Here is a 15,261-nt window from a genome sequence, read left to right as displayed (position 1 = left end):
GTAAACTTCACTAATGTGTCTTCTGTGTTTTCACTAAACAGCTTCAGCCATAATGTGCTACAGCAAATCCCTACATTCTACCACGGATGCCATGGAATCTATAAAATGTAATGGGACTGACCAGTGTTACAAACAAGTTGGCTCCTTCCGTAAGTATGAACAATGCAGCTGGGAGTACAGTCAAGTTTCTTGAATCCTGGATCAAACTGATTGAATGTGCAGAGAGAAATTTGTCAAGAATGTGCTGTAACAATCTCTATAGTAAATGCCGCTATAGAGATGGTAAATGGCATACTGAGATCCCATGTGGCCATGTCTGGGAGGATGTTATAGTGGGTATAGGGCAAGCAGGAGTAACATAGAATATAGGAACAGGAGGAGGCCATTCAGCCCTTTGAGCCTGCTCCACCATTCATCATGATCATGGTAGATCGTCCAACTCAATAGCTTAATCCTGCTTTCTCCCATAACCTTTGAACCCATTCGCCCCAAGTGCTATATCTAGTCGCCTCTTGAATACATTCAATGTTTTGGCATCAACTACCTGTGGTAATGAATCCCACAGGCTCACCACTCTTTGGGTGAAGAAATGTCTCCTCATCTCCGTCCTAACTGGTCTACCCCGAATCCTCATACTGTGACCCCTGGTTCTGGACACACCCACCATCGGGAACATCTTTCCTGCATCTACCCTATCTAGTTCTGTTAGAATTTTATAAGTATCTATGAGATCCCCCCTCATTCACCTTCACTCCAGCGAAAACAATCCCAACCCACTCAATCTCTCTTCATATGTCAGTCCTGCCATCCCCGGAATCAGCCTGGTAAACCTTCACTGCTCTCTCTTGAGAGCAAGAGCATCCTTCCTCAGGAAAGGAGACCAAAACTGCACACAATATTCCAGGTGTGGTCTCACCAAGGCCCTGTATAACTGCTCCTGTACTTGAAAGCCTCTCGCAATGAAGGCCGACATACTGTTTGCCTTCTTTACTGCCTGCTGCACCTTCAGCGACTGGTGCACAAGGACACCCAGGTTCCGCTGCACACTCCCCTTTCCCAATTTACAACTAATCGGCCTTCTTGTTTTTGCATCCAAAGTGAATAGACTCACATTTATCCATTGATTTGCCCACTTACCCAACCTGTCCAGATCATGCTGAAGGATCTCTGCATCCCTGTCACAGTTCACCCTCCCACCCAACTTGGTATCATCTGCAAACTTGGAGATGTTACATTTTGTTCCCTCATCCAAATCATTAATATATATTGTGAATAGCTGGGGTCTCAGCACCGAACCCTGTGGCACTCCACTAGTTACTGCCTGCCAATTTGAAAAGGACCCATTAATTCCTATTCTTTTTTTCCTCTCTGCCAACCAGTTTCCTGTCCATCTCAATACACTTCCCCCAATCTCATGGGCTTTAATCTTGCACAATAATCTCTTATGCGGGACTTTGTCAAATGCTTTCTGAAAGTCCAAATGTACCACATTGACTGGCTCTCCCTTGTCAACTCTAGTAGCTACATCTTCATAGAATTCCAATAGATTTGTCAAACATGATTTCCCCTTCATAAATCCATGCTGATTCTGTCTGATCCTGTCACTGCTTTCTCAATGCTCCGCTATAAAGTCCTTGATAATGGATTCGAGAATATTCCCCATTACCGATGTTAGACTCACTGGTCTATAATTCCCTGTTTTCTCTCGACCTCCCTTTTTGAATATTGGAGTGACATTAGCTACCCTCCAATCTGCAGAGACTGTTCCAGAGTCTATAGAATTCTGGAAGATGACCACAAATGTATCCACTATTTCTAGAGCCACTTCCTTAAGTACTCTGGGATGTAGACCATCAGGCCCTGGGGATGTATCTGCCTTCAATCCCATCAATTTTCCCAGCACCATTTCTCTATTAATATTGATCTCCCTCAATTCTTCCCTCTCACTAAATCTTGCATTCTGCAACATTTCTGGTATCTGATTTGTGTCCTCTTTTGTGAAGACAGAACCAAAGTATGTATTCAGTTGCTCAGCCATTTCTTTGTCCCCTATTGTGCATTCCCCCCTGTTTCTGTCTGTAGGGGACTTACGTTTGTCTTCACCAATCTCGTTCCCTTCACGTACCTATAGAAACTCTTAGTGTCAGTCTTTATGTTCCCTGCAAACTTACTTTCGCACTGTATTTTCCCCTTCTTAATCAATCCCTTGGTCCTTCTTTGCTGAATTCTAAACTGCTCCCAATCCTCAGACATATTATTTTTCATGCCTAATCTGTATCTTCAGTAGATCAGATACTATCTCTAATTTCCTTTGTAAGCCATGGATTGGCCCTTTTACCCATTTTGCTTTTGTGTCAGACAGGAGTAAACAGTTGTTGCAGTTCCCCCATGCGTTCCTTGAATGTTTGCCATTGCCTATCCACTGTTATCCCTTTAAGTAACTCTCCCCAATCTATCAAGGCCAACTCATGCTTCAGATCTTCATAGTTTCCTTTATTAAGATGCAGCACCTCGTCTCCAAATCAACTACCTCACTCTCTCCATCTTGATTAAAAAAATTCTATCATGTTATGTTTGCTCATTCCCAAGGGGTCTCGGACAGCTAGATTGGCAATGATTCCCTTCTCATTTCACAGTACCCAGTCTGAGATGGCCTGCTGTCTAGTTGATTCCTCCACATATTGGTCAAGAAAACCATTCCATATATGCTCCAGGCATTCCTCCTCTGCGGCATATTTTCCTTGTTCTCAAAAATGTGCTAAATGAACCAATTGGAAAATCCACCCTGTTCTGTCACAATCATCAGACAGTGGCCAATATTTCTGATCCAACACCAAGCTGTCAGTTCGTCCAAGAGAAGTTAGGGAGCTCAGGAGCACTGTTTATTCTGGGCATATCCTTCCTGCTGAATGGAAGTGATCTAAGGGTTCCAAGTATCAAAGCAGGAAGGTCTGGCGAATAGATTTGCCTCATCTGTGTGGTGATGTTTCTAAAATATGCTGATCCAGAAACTAGTATCATGTTAACCCCTGTCACTTTCTGTTTCTGTCTTGTCAGCCAAACATACATTTCTTATTAAAGGATGCACAGCTTCATCTTTATGTGGTCAGGTCTTTACAAAAGTGATTGACGGAAATAAGGTGAACTTCAGGATGATTTGCTGTTCCACGGATTTGTGCAACGGAAGCTTGCAAATGGGACCATCGGTTGTAACAGTCTTCGCATCGATGTTCGGCTGGTTTCTATGGCGCTTGTAAAGATTGGGCCTCCTGCTGCAGTGCTGGAGCAGAACAAGCAGATTGCAACACAAACACGTTTTCCTTCCTCAGTGGTGAGATTCCCTTGCAGCAGCAGTAAGATCAGTCGTATTTCTGAATTAGAAACAAACTAATCAAGGTAGTCCAACAAAACAGGGATACAGCGATTCCACCACTCCTGCAGAAACATGGAAGTTGGAGTACTGGTTTTATACATTGCCTTACTGTCTCTTGGACTGGGTGTCAAGCCATCTTCCACCCCATGCCTGGTGAGTTACGTTGAAATTCCTACTCCAACGAATCTGACACGATTGTCACTAAGCCCCATTCAACTTCTGAGGGTTGTAATCCTTCCCAAATCCACCCTCACTGCCCTATTTTATTGGTTTCACCTAAGAACAGTTTCTGGCACAGGTCACTGGTCATCATCAGGAGCACAAATCCAGGCAGGATCTTGCCTGGCCTGAGAACATGAAAGCAACCAGGAGCACCCAAAATGGACTTGGATTTGCTAACTCCATGTGCTTGGACAAAGAACCGAATGGCTGACTTTCTTGCTGATGGGAGTTGTGTTTAAAACAGTGAAATTTGCTACCAACTGACAACTGAAAAACTATACATTTTCTTGTAATCTTATTAGTTCATTTTGCTGTTGGAACTTCAACGTTCTTTTTGTTCCAATTTTAAATCCACTTAATGAAAATATGAAATGCTGTCCTTTATGCAGTGTTGTTCTGTAATGTTGACTTTTTAATGTGAATTTTAAAACTTCTCAGCTGACAAAAACTTTTTTTGCTTTAATGAAAATATTTACATTGGATGTTTTCTTATTTGCATGCACGTCAATTCTTGGAATTGACTGCAATTACACATTTGCAGACCATTGTAAAGAAAGAACTTCCTTGTCACAATTTTCATTCTTAATGTTCACATGTTAGTTCACACAAGGGCGTATGTTGAATGCTTACTTTGAGCTGAATTTTCGATATGGGAGACCATGACGATCATTCCCCCCCGCCCCCCCCTAACAACACTCACCATCCCTATTACGAGAATTGGTTTCAAGTTGACCAGTTTATAAAAAAAGATCACCCTACAGTGGTAGCACACAGCTGAGAGTCTTGACCATCAGAAAGTGGGGTCTCCACACACATTCCCCCACCCCCCCCCCACCATACCTTAGCCAGAGAAAGTCTCACCCTCGAGAATTGCCAGCATCTCTAGCAGCCTAATGGTGTCCAGAGCTCAGTCATGGGCACTGCAAGTAGCTCCTGGGAAGATGAGCAATATATCCCCAACTGTGGTTGTGCTGTTAGAGCAGGAGGGGGATCAGGCACCTTAGAGAATTGGGGGTGGGGGGAGTGGTTGGCTTGCAAGTTTTTGAGGCAGGGAGGTGGAAGTGGGAATATGATGTGCACAGGACATCCTCAAAAGAATATACCCTCGTCCTGCCTTTTAGTCAGGTGGCTTTCTCCTGCGTGCTCTCACTATACCACCTTGTAAAAACCATATAACAGCACTACACCGTAATACTGACACCGGGTGACTGATCTCTGAGCTCAGTTCCCAATTAATTTGTTTCGCAAGATGCTTAGAAAGCTGCCATTTTCAGTACCCACCTGCCTTTGCTCCTGCAGAGAAAGGGGTGATGGAGGGGATGTAGATGCAGGAAGAGAGAAAATGGGGAACCTTAGCGCAATTAAACTCGGCATCAGACATTGGCATGATTCCTGGATTCTGCTCTCAATCAATACTGGAGCAGGCTCGCAGGGCCGAACGGCCAACTCCTGCCCCTGTTTCCTACGTCTCTACATCCCCGCCCACACTCCCATCCTGCACTGTTCAAGGGGAAGTTCAGCTATACTTGACCCGCAGCCTGTATTTGATTTCCTCAGCAGATCAGGAGTCAATGAACTTGCTGGTGATAATTAACACGAGCTGACCCTGAGTTTATACGATGGCAAAAAGTGACCCAGCAGCTCCTTCCTTTAACAAAGAGAAAGGTTTTTAAATTAGTAACGGGGTGAAGGACTGTAAACTGGCGCTAAGGGCAAAATGAGATCATGGTATTGCTTTGTTGGAGCAGGTTGGAGGGGCTGAACGGCCTCTTATGTTCTTTCCACATCTTTGCTGGTGCCTTCAGCAGAAATATGCAAAGCAATTGGGGTTGGGTCAGGGAAGGTGGAAAATGGGCCACTATCAACTTTACTCTAAAACCCAAGGCTGCATTGTCCCGCAGCAATCTTGCAAGAGGCTTGTATTTCTCATTGAATGTCTTTCGGTTTATTTTTGGTTGCCTTTGTCTTCAGAGGCCATCGACACAATTGTTTTGATGACTGTGATATTCTGTGGGGTCCAGGCGCTAGGTGGGACTCTAAAGTCAATTGGTGTTTCTGTTTGCTGGGATAGAGTCTGATGATTTAAGGAGGAAGGTACGTTTGCCTCTTTTGCTTAGTCTTGTGGTCTGGCTGGCAGCCTGACTTAAAACATACTGATCTCGAGAGAAGGAGGGAAAAAAAAACACTCCTCTACATCGGGGAAACCAAGCGGAGGCTTGGGGACCGCTTTGTGGAACACCTACGCTCGGTTCGCGACAAACGACTGCACCTCCCAGTCGTGAACCACTTCAACTCCTTCTCCCACTCCTTGGACGACATGTCCATCCTGGGCCTCCTGCAGTGCCGCAATGATGCTACCTGAAGGTTGCAGGAACAGCATCTCATATTTCGCTTGGGAACCCTGCAGCCCAATGGTATCAATGTGGACTTCACAAGCTTCAAAATCCCCTTCCCCCGACAGCAACCCAAAACCAGCCCAGCTCCCTAACCTGTCCGTCCTTCCTCCCACCTACCCACTCCTCCCACCTCAACCCCCACCCCTACCTCCTACCTACCAGCCTCATCCCCACCTCCTTGACCTGTCCGTCTTTCCTGGACTGACCAACTCCCACCCTAACTCCCCACCTACATACACCTTTACTGGCTCCATCCCCTCCTCCTTGACCTGTCCATCTCCTCTCCACCTATCTGCTCCTTTATCCATCTTCCATCCGCCTCCTCTCTCTCTAAGTATTTCAGAATCCCCTTCCCCTCCCCTTTTTCTGAAGAAGGGTCCAGACCCGAAACGTCAGCTTTCCTGCTCCTCTGATGCTGCCTGGCCTGCTGTGTTCTATCACTGCTTTCTTTTATTGGGAGCCTGTAGCCTGGCTGTTTCCCTCTCTACTGGCTGCTTCAGATTGACTACAACCTAAAGCAATTTAAATTAACCCAAAGGCAGAGGAGATTTGTGAACTTTACTCAGTGCAGGAAACTTTTGTGGGACAGATAGCGGAGATAATCGGGTGTGGGTCTAGCGCAAGGACCTGGGTGAAACCAAAGGGAGCCCTGGTTTTGTGTGTACCCCCCAGCCTGAATCTCCATTGAAGATGGCAAAACAACAATTTGCATTGATATAGTGCCTTGATCATAGGAACATGTTTCCAGTTCATCCCAGGAGTGGCATCAAATCAGCATTTGGAGGGTAATTTGAAGGTGGGGAGTGTGGACAGATGGAAAACTTGTTTTCTCCCTTCCGAATGCAATTGTTTTCACCCACAATTAAGTGATACCCAAGGAGTAACAGTGGTAATATTAGTGGTGTAACAGTTGTGGAGGAAGTGAGAGCAGGGGACTGAGTTGGATGATTTACCACAACGGTACTGAATGGTGTAGCAGGCTTGAAGGGCCAAACGGCCTACTCCTGTTTTCTACGTCACCGGGCTAGTTATGCAGAGGATCAGGACTGATACTGTATGGACACAGGCTCAAATTCCACATAGAGGCGATGGAATTTTAATTCAGTTAATAAATCTGGGATTACAAACTAGCCTCAGCACTGGTGACCATGAAACTGTCTGTGTAAAAACTCATGTGGAACCGTAATGGCTGTCAGGGAAGGAAATCTGCCATCCTTACCCACGTCCGGCCTGCATGTGACTCCAGACCCACAGCAATGTGGTTGACTCTTAACTGCTGTCTGAAATGACCAAGCCCAGGGATCTGGGTTCAATCCACCTTCAGGCGACTGTCTGTGTGGAGTTTGCATATTCTCTCTATGTCTGCGTGGGTTTCCTCCGAGTGCTCCGGTTTCCTCCCACAGTCCAAAAATGTGCAGCTTAGGTGGATTGGCCATGCTGAATTGTCCCATAGTGTCCACGGACGTGCAGTCTAAGTGGATTAGCCATGGGAAACACAGGGACAGGGAAGGGGGATGGGTCTGGGTGGGATGATCTTTGGAGGGTTGGTATGGACTCAACAGGTGAAATGGCCTGTTTCCACACTGTATGCATTCAGGGATTCTATGATGCTACAAAGTCACTCAGTTCAAGAGACAATTGTGGACAGGTCACAAATGCTGGTTGTCAGTGACACCAGCATCCCATGGTAAAATAGCAAGTAGAGTGTTAGATGATGACAGAAGTTCCCCTCCGAAATATTTACCATCCTGACTTGGAAATATATCACCGTTCCTTAAGTGTCACTGGGTCAAAATTCTGGAATTCCCTCCCTAAGGGACATTGTGGGTCAACCCACAGCACACATGGACTGCAGCGTTTAAGAAGGCAGCTCAAGGGGGGCAACTAGGGACAGGGCAATAGTGTTGGTGACAGTGACGCGCACATTCCTGAATGACTTTTTTAAAACGCAGAGATCTTGAATGAATCTAGGGCCGGGGCAGAGATGGGGACTTGTGGGAGGGGGAGGTGTGTCTCTGGTGGAGGTTGATTATTTGGGACCATCTCCCCCCCCTTGTCTTGTTGGAGAAGGATCACATGGGGAGACAGGAACAGAAAGTGCTGGAGAAACTCAATGGGTCTGGCATTATTTATGGAGAGAGAGAGAGAGAGAAAAACAGTGAACATTTCAGGTCCAGTGACCCTTCATCCCAGCTGCTTCCCCGCAACTGACCCACTGAGTTGCTCCAGCACTCTCTGATTCTGGTTCAAATTTCTACCATCCCCAGTTCTGTGTTTTAGTTTTAATGTCACACAGGGGAAGAGTCTGATTAGGTCAAAAAGAACGGGCCTCTCATCCTATTGGGTAACAGAGAGCCGATCCCTCATCCTATTGGCAGAAGTGAAGGTGACTCCCGTGTTGGGGGCAGACTAATGAGAAATGAGTTGGGGCGGAGGTCATGGGATGACAGGGGGAATAGATATGGCAGTGGGTAAACAGTCAACCCAGGGTGGGGGATTTGGGGAGGGAGGGATGCAGGAGAAGGAGAGTGGAGGGAAAGGTAGATGGAGGGGAAGGGGAGGGGAAAGACGGGGAGAGGAGGGAAAGGATGAGGAAGGGAGGGAACAAAGTGGAAGGGAAGGGAGGGGTAAGGAGGTAGAGGGGAGGGAAGGGAAGGTGAGGAGGGGGTCTGTTTGCAGCTCTGTACTGCCCAGCGGTGGAAGTTGGGAGAGGATCTGAGCTGGGGGATTTGACATGATGTCAGAGCGATGAGTAACTGTGCTCCATCCCAGAATCCCGAGGCCTGTGGGAATGAGGCCGGGCCTAAGGCACATTGTGTGGCCAGATCCCAAATGGGTGTCACAGGCTGGGGCTGAGATCATCAGACACTGACTCAGTCTCAGTAAAACCTCACCAGCAGCTTCATGGATCCACTTTGATAAAAGAAAGCTGAGATCGCAGCAGTGTCATTGCAGTTTTGTTCTGACTCTCAGACAGAAAGAATTAATTGCCCTCCCTGCTCTCCCCCCCTCTCTTCCCCCCACCCCGTGTCTATCTCCCTCTCTCCTTTCTCTCTTTCTCTCTCTATCTCTCTCTGTCTGTCTCTCTGTGTCTCCTCTCACTCACCAACCAACCCCCCCTCACTCCTCACACTATCCTCTCGCTCCAAGACACACTGATCTTTACAGACAGGTAGAGGCCATATCAACATCAATCTGATTCTATGCCAATCCCGTTTCTTTGCCCTGTGGCCCTGGAGGCTACGTCAATGCAAGGGAACACCCAAACACTGAAGGAGTGTCATAGGGCCCGAAACGTCAACTCCATTTGTCTCTCTACAGATGCTGCCAGACCTGCTGAGTTTCTCCAACGCTCTCTCACCCTCTGTTTGTTTCAGATTTCCAGCCTCTGTAGGATTTTGCTTTGATCCAATCGTGGCTGAAATGATAATGAGAGTTTCTGGCACTGCCACTCTTTCAGGCCGTAGATTCCAGACTCTCACCACCCTCAGAATGAAGTCTCCTTAACACCTGCCTTTAACCTTCTATCCTTTACCTTCAATCCCTACCACTTGGTCATTAACCCTTGTGCTAATCCGGTTATGTCCCTCATTATCTCTCAAGTGCCCATCAGGTCCCATAAGAAATGGGAACAGCAGCAGGCCATTCGGCCCCTCGAGCCTGCTCCTACATTAAAATGGGATCATGGCCGATCCAACATTCCTCACGTCCACCTTCCCGCCCTTTCCCCTCGATTCCCCGACTGATTGAGAATCTATCGATCTCAGCCTTAAATATACACAAGGTCTGTGCCCCCAATCACAGCTCTCTGTGGCCAGGACTCACAACCCCCTAAGCGAAGAAATTCCTCCTCATTTCCATGACTGTGTCCGGGATCCCAGGGAACGAGACTAACCTGAGTGGGACTGTGCATGGGATCCTGGGAAACATACCAGACTAACATTCCCAATCAGAGAAAGCTGCTCTGCCAAAGGTTATGGCACTCAGAACCGGCCATTCGTCCCATCCAGTCTCTGCCAACTTTTCTGTTTAATACATGCCTCCTGCTGACTGTAGTTCATCTTACAATTTCAGTGAGGGCTATCAGAGGAAGGATGTTCTGGCGATGGAGAGAGTGCAGCGAAGGTTTCCCAGACTGATTCCTGGGATGGTAGGGCTGATGTATGGTGAGAGTTTGGAACGGTTAGGACTGTATTCACTGGAGTTTTGAAGAATGAGGGGGAATCTCATGGAAACCTATAAAATTCGAACAGGACTAGACAGGTGTAAAAAGAGGAAAGGGTGTTCCCGATGACTGGGGAGTCCTGAAGCAGGGGGTCACAGTCTAAGGATACAGGGTAGGACTGAGAAGGGGAGAAACATCTTCACCCAGAATCTGGGGAGTGTGTGCAATTCTCTGCCATAGAAAGTGGTTGAGGTTCAAACATGGAATGTTTCCAAGAAGGAGTTGGATTATAGAACTTGGGGCTAAAGGGATCAAAGGATGTGGGGGAGAAAGCAGGAACAGGGGACTGAGTTGGATGATCCGCCATGATCGTATTGATTGTTAGAGCAGGCCCGAAGGGCCGAATGGCCCATTGCCGCTCTTAGTTCCTATGGTTCTATGATTCTCTGTGAGATCAGTAGCCTGTAGATCCCAGGGTGGAATCTATTCCATGCTGGTACAGTGTCGGCATAGGGAGAGAATCCCAAAGACCCATGACCCTAGGAGAGAAGAAATTCCTCTCCATTTCAGTCCAAACTGATTGGCCCCTCCTTTTTTTTTTGAAAGTGAGGCAATGGAACTCGGGCCCTGCCTGCTCTGATAGCTGGATGGGTGGGAGTAGGGAACAGTTGCTGTGAAAGATTCTAATGCCTCTATTCTGAAGTAGATCGTGGGGAGACGTCACTCAAACAGGTTTTCCAGTTATGATCCCATTGTGTGCGGAATGGTAACTACATAGAGTCCTAGAGTAGGACAGCACGGAAACAGGCCCTTCAGCCCAACCTGGTCCATGCTGACCATGGTGCCCACTCAGGTAGTTCCAATTGCCCGCATCTGGTCCATATCCCTCTAAACACTTCCCATCCATGTACCTATCCACATGTTTTTTGGAATGTTGCTATTGTACCTGCCTCAACCACTTTCTTTGGCAGCGCATTCCATATACGCACCACCCTCTGCATGAAGAAGTTGCCCCTCAGGTCCTTCTTAAATCGATCCCCTCTCACCTTAAACCTTTGCCCTCTAGTTTTCAATTCCCCGTCCCTGGGAAAAAGACTATCTATGCATGTCATGATTTTATACACCTCAATAAGGTCAACCCTCATTCTCCTACGTTCCAAGGAATAACGTCCTATCCTGGCCAACCTCTCCCTATAACTCAGGCCTACTAGTCCTGGCAACATCCTCATAATTCTTCTTTGTGCACTTTCTAGTTTAACAATGTTTTTCCTCTAACAGGGTGACCAGAACTGTACACAATATTCCAACTGCAGCCTCACCAACGACTTACACAACTGTAACATAACATTCCAACTCCTATACTCAATGCCTCGACCAATGAAGGCCAACATGCTAAATGCCTTCTTCCCCACCCTGTCTACCTGTTACGCCGCTTTCAACAAACTATGTACTCCTGGGTCCCTCTGTCCGCAACACTCCTCAGGACCTTACCGTTCACTGTAGAAGTCCTACCTTGGTTTGACTTTCCAAAGAGCAGTACATCACGCTAATCCGTATTGAACAGCATTTGCCAATCCTCAGCCCACTTCCCCATCTGATCAGGATCCCTCTATAATTTTTGATAACCTTCCTCACTGTCAACAATATCTCCTCTGGTTGTATCGTCCGCAAACTTACAAATCATGCTTGTGCATTCACATCCAGAACATTTATGTAACTAGGAAATAACAAAGGTCCCAGCACCGACCCCTGTGGCACATCACTAGTCACAGGCCTCCAGTCTGAGAAACAATCTTCAACCATCACCCTCTGCTTCCTACCATCCAGCCAATTTTTAATCCAATTAACTAGCTCTCCCTGGATCCCATGCAACCTAACCTTCATAACCAGGCTGCCGTGCGGGACCTTGTCAAAGGCCTTACTAAAGCCCATATAGACAACATCCACTGCCCTACCTTCATCCACCCTCTTGGTTACCTCTTCAAAAATCTCTAAAAGATTTGTCAGCCATGACTTCCAGCGCACAAATCCATGCTTGACTATCCCTAATCACATCTTGACTAGGCTCCACAGCACATCACTTCAGGAGCTCTTTGGGATAGGCTGGCAGCTGCGAAAGGCACTACACTGATGCAAGTCTGGCTTCCTTTCACTCCCTCACTTTTCCCCCACAGATTTCACTCTGTGAGTGTTTTTCCATTTCCTTGCTTCCGAAGTGTTATAGTGGGAATTGTGTTCCCAATTCTATGACAGGTTTGGGAGGCTCCAAGTTTCTTTGCAGTTGCTTTTTCTCAATATGTGTGTTTCTCTGGTTACCCACCCCATTGGTACTGGAAACAGATGGTGTGTGTGCGCTGGGGCTGAGGATGATGTTAACCCCCTCAATGCTGGAGGGTTTGTAACAGGCAGCAGTTCTGGCTGACCATTACAGAGGGTATATTAGGAACAGCTAAAACTGAGGGGTCAACCTGCTGAAGTGACATCACAGGACAAGCTTTGTGCAAATCCGCATTAGAGGTGAGAGCAGATACAGGCCATTCGGCCTACTGAGTCTGTTCCATCATTCATTGAGATCTAATCATCCTCAACTCTACTTTCCTGCCTTTTCCCCCATAACCCTCAATTCCCTTCCTAATTAAACATCTCTCTTTCTCAGCCTTGAGTATACTGAACAACCAAGCCTCGACAGCCCTCTGCAGTAAAGAATTCTGCAGATTCCCTCCCCTCTGAGAGAAGAAATTCCTCCTCATCTCTGTCTTCAGTGGGTCTGAGATTGTGCCCTCTGGTGAGTGATGACTCACGGTGGGGGGCGGGGGGAGAGGGGTGGTTTCTCGCTGGAAATCAGCACCCACTATTCACAGAGCTACAGACTTTCAACCCCAGTACAAATTCGCCAGTTGACATGATTTACAGACCCAGGTTGTTAAAATGCACAGAGCAAGTTTCTGTACTGAATGGGAATCTCTGTTTTATTACGGATTTTAGCAAAATTAAATTAACTGTACAAAGTAAAACTCTAAACTCCTTATGAACTCCCACTTACGCACAGACAGACACACATACTCTCACACAGCCACACACACATACAAACACACACTCATTAAGATACATATACAGATACACGCAAAGACACACATACATATACACAGACACACACACACACACACACACACACACACACAAGAATGTGTTCTGGTATCCCCAATCATTGGGAACATCCTTCCTGTGTGTTTTGTCTCGCCCTGTTAAAATTTTGTAGGTTTCTACGAGATCCCCCGTTCATTCTTCTAAACCCCCAGAGAATATGACCCTAACTGATCCAATCTCTCTCCGTCTGTCAGCCCTGCCACCCCAGGGATCAGTCTGGGAAAACCCATGCTGCACTCACTCCATCGCCAGACCATCCTTCCTCAGAGAAGGAGACCCTAAACCTGCACACAATACTCCAGGTGTGGTCCCACCGAGGCCCCTGTCCAATTGCAACAACACATGCCTGCTCCTGCTCTCGAACCCTCTCGCTATGAAGGCAAACATACCATTTGCCTTCTTCACCACCTGCTATGGGTAACTTAGCATGGCCAATCCACCTAACCTGCACATCTTTGGACTGTGGGAGGAAACCAGAGCACCCGGAGGAAACCCACGCAGACACGGGGAGAATGTGCAAGCTCCACACAGACAGTCGCCCGAGGGTGGGATCGAACCCGGGCCCCTGGCGCTGTGAGGCAGCAGTGCTAAACACTGAGTCACCGTGCTGCTCCTGCAATGTTTACCCTCAGTGACTGGTGTACAAGGAGCATCTCCTCCTTTCCCAATTCAGACAATAATCCACCTTGTTGTTTTCGCTCCTGATAATCTCACATTGATCCACATGAAACTTCATCTGCCAAAGAATAAGGAGTGAGCAAAGTGCATTTGAAGCCTCAGAGCAGCTGTGATTTTACCGAATGTGGTGCAGGCTAGATGGGCTGAATGGTCCATTCCTGCTCCTGTTTTGGTCATTATTGTCGTGCAGCGGGATTTGAACCTGCAAATGTCTGACTCAGAGACTGCCTACTGACACCTGAGGAGTGGGATTAACTGAGTGGCTCTTTCAGGGAGCTAGGACAGGAATTATCGGACGAATACTGAATCTGGTGTCTGGGATGAACCTTTTCCTGTTCAGATTGACACACCTTGCAGATTGTTATCACTGTAAGTTCTTTTGGTTCCTGGACGTTTGAAAGAATCGAACTGGAATTTTGGAAAGGTGAGAGAGCTTTCATTCAAGCTTAACTTGCTCTTCTGTCTGGGCTTGGGTCTTTGTCATGTAACATACACAGTCACTGGGTCTCCAGTGTAGTTGTGCATGTGGCCCTACAGGTAAATTCACACTCAACATCCAAACATAACTCTGTGTGTGTTTGTGTGTGTGTGTTTGTGTGGGTGTTTGAGTGCGTGTATGAGTGAGTGTGTGTCAGTGAGTGTGTGAGTGTGTGTGTGAGATTGTGTGTGTGTGAGTGTGTGTGAGTGCGTGTGTGTTTGTGTGTGTGTGTGTGAGTGCGTGTGTGTGTGACTGTGTTTGTGTGTGTCTGTGTGAGTGTGTGTGTGTGTGGGTTTGAGTGTGTGTGCAAGTGGGTTTGAGTGTGTGTGTGTGAGAGAGTGTGCGTGTGTGTGTGTGTGCGTGTGCATGTGTGTGAGTGTGTTTGAGTGTGTGTGTCGGTTATTGTGTGTGTGTGTTTGTGTGTGATTTTGCGTGTGTGAGTGCGTTTGAGTGTATGTGTGTGTGTGTGCGCGCGTGTATGTGTGTGATTGTGTGTGAGCGTGTGTGTGTGTGAGTGTGTGTGTGTGCGTGTGTGAGCGTGTGTGTGTGTGTGTGTGTGTGTCAGCGTGTGTGTGTGTGTGAGAGTGTGAAAGAGTGTGTGTATTTGCTCTTGCCTGGGCAGAAGGTACATACTGGGGTGAGGATGGGCTGCTCTCCCCCTCTCTCCTGCCCCTCTTTCACTGTCCTCTCTCCCTCCCCCTCTCCCTCCCTCTCTCCCTCTCCCCCTCTCCCTCCCCTCTCCTTCCCTCTCTCCCTCCCTCTCTCCCTCCCCCCTCCTTTCCTGTCTCCCTCTCCCCCTCTC

This window comes from Rhincodon typus, chromosome 35, assembly GCF_021869965.1.
Source record: "Rhincodon typus isolate 14 chromosome 35, sRhiTyp1.1, whole genome shotgun sequence".
Classification (NCBI taxonomy): domain Eukaryota; kingdom Metazoa; phylum Chordata; class Chondrichthyes; order Orectolobiformes; family Rhincodontidae; genus Rhincodon; species Rhincodon typus.
Note: the sequence above shows the minus strand (reverse complement) of the source record.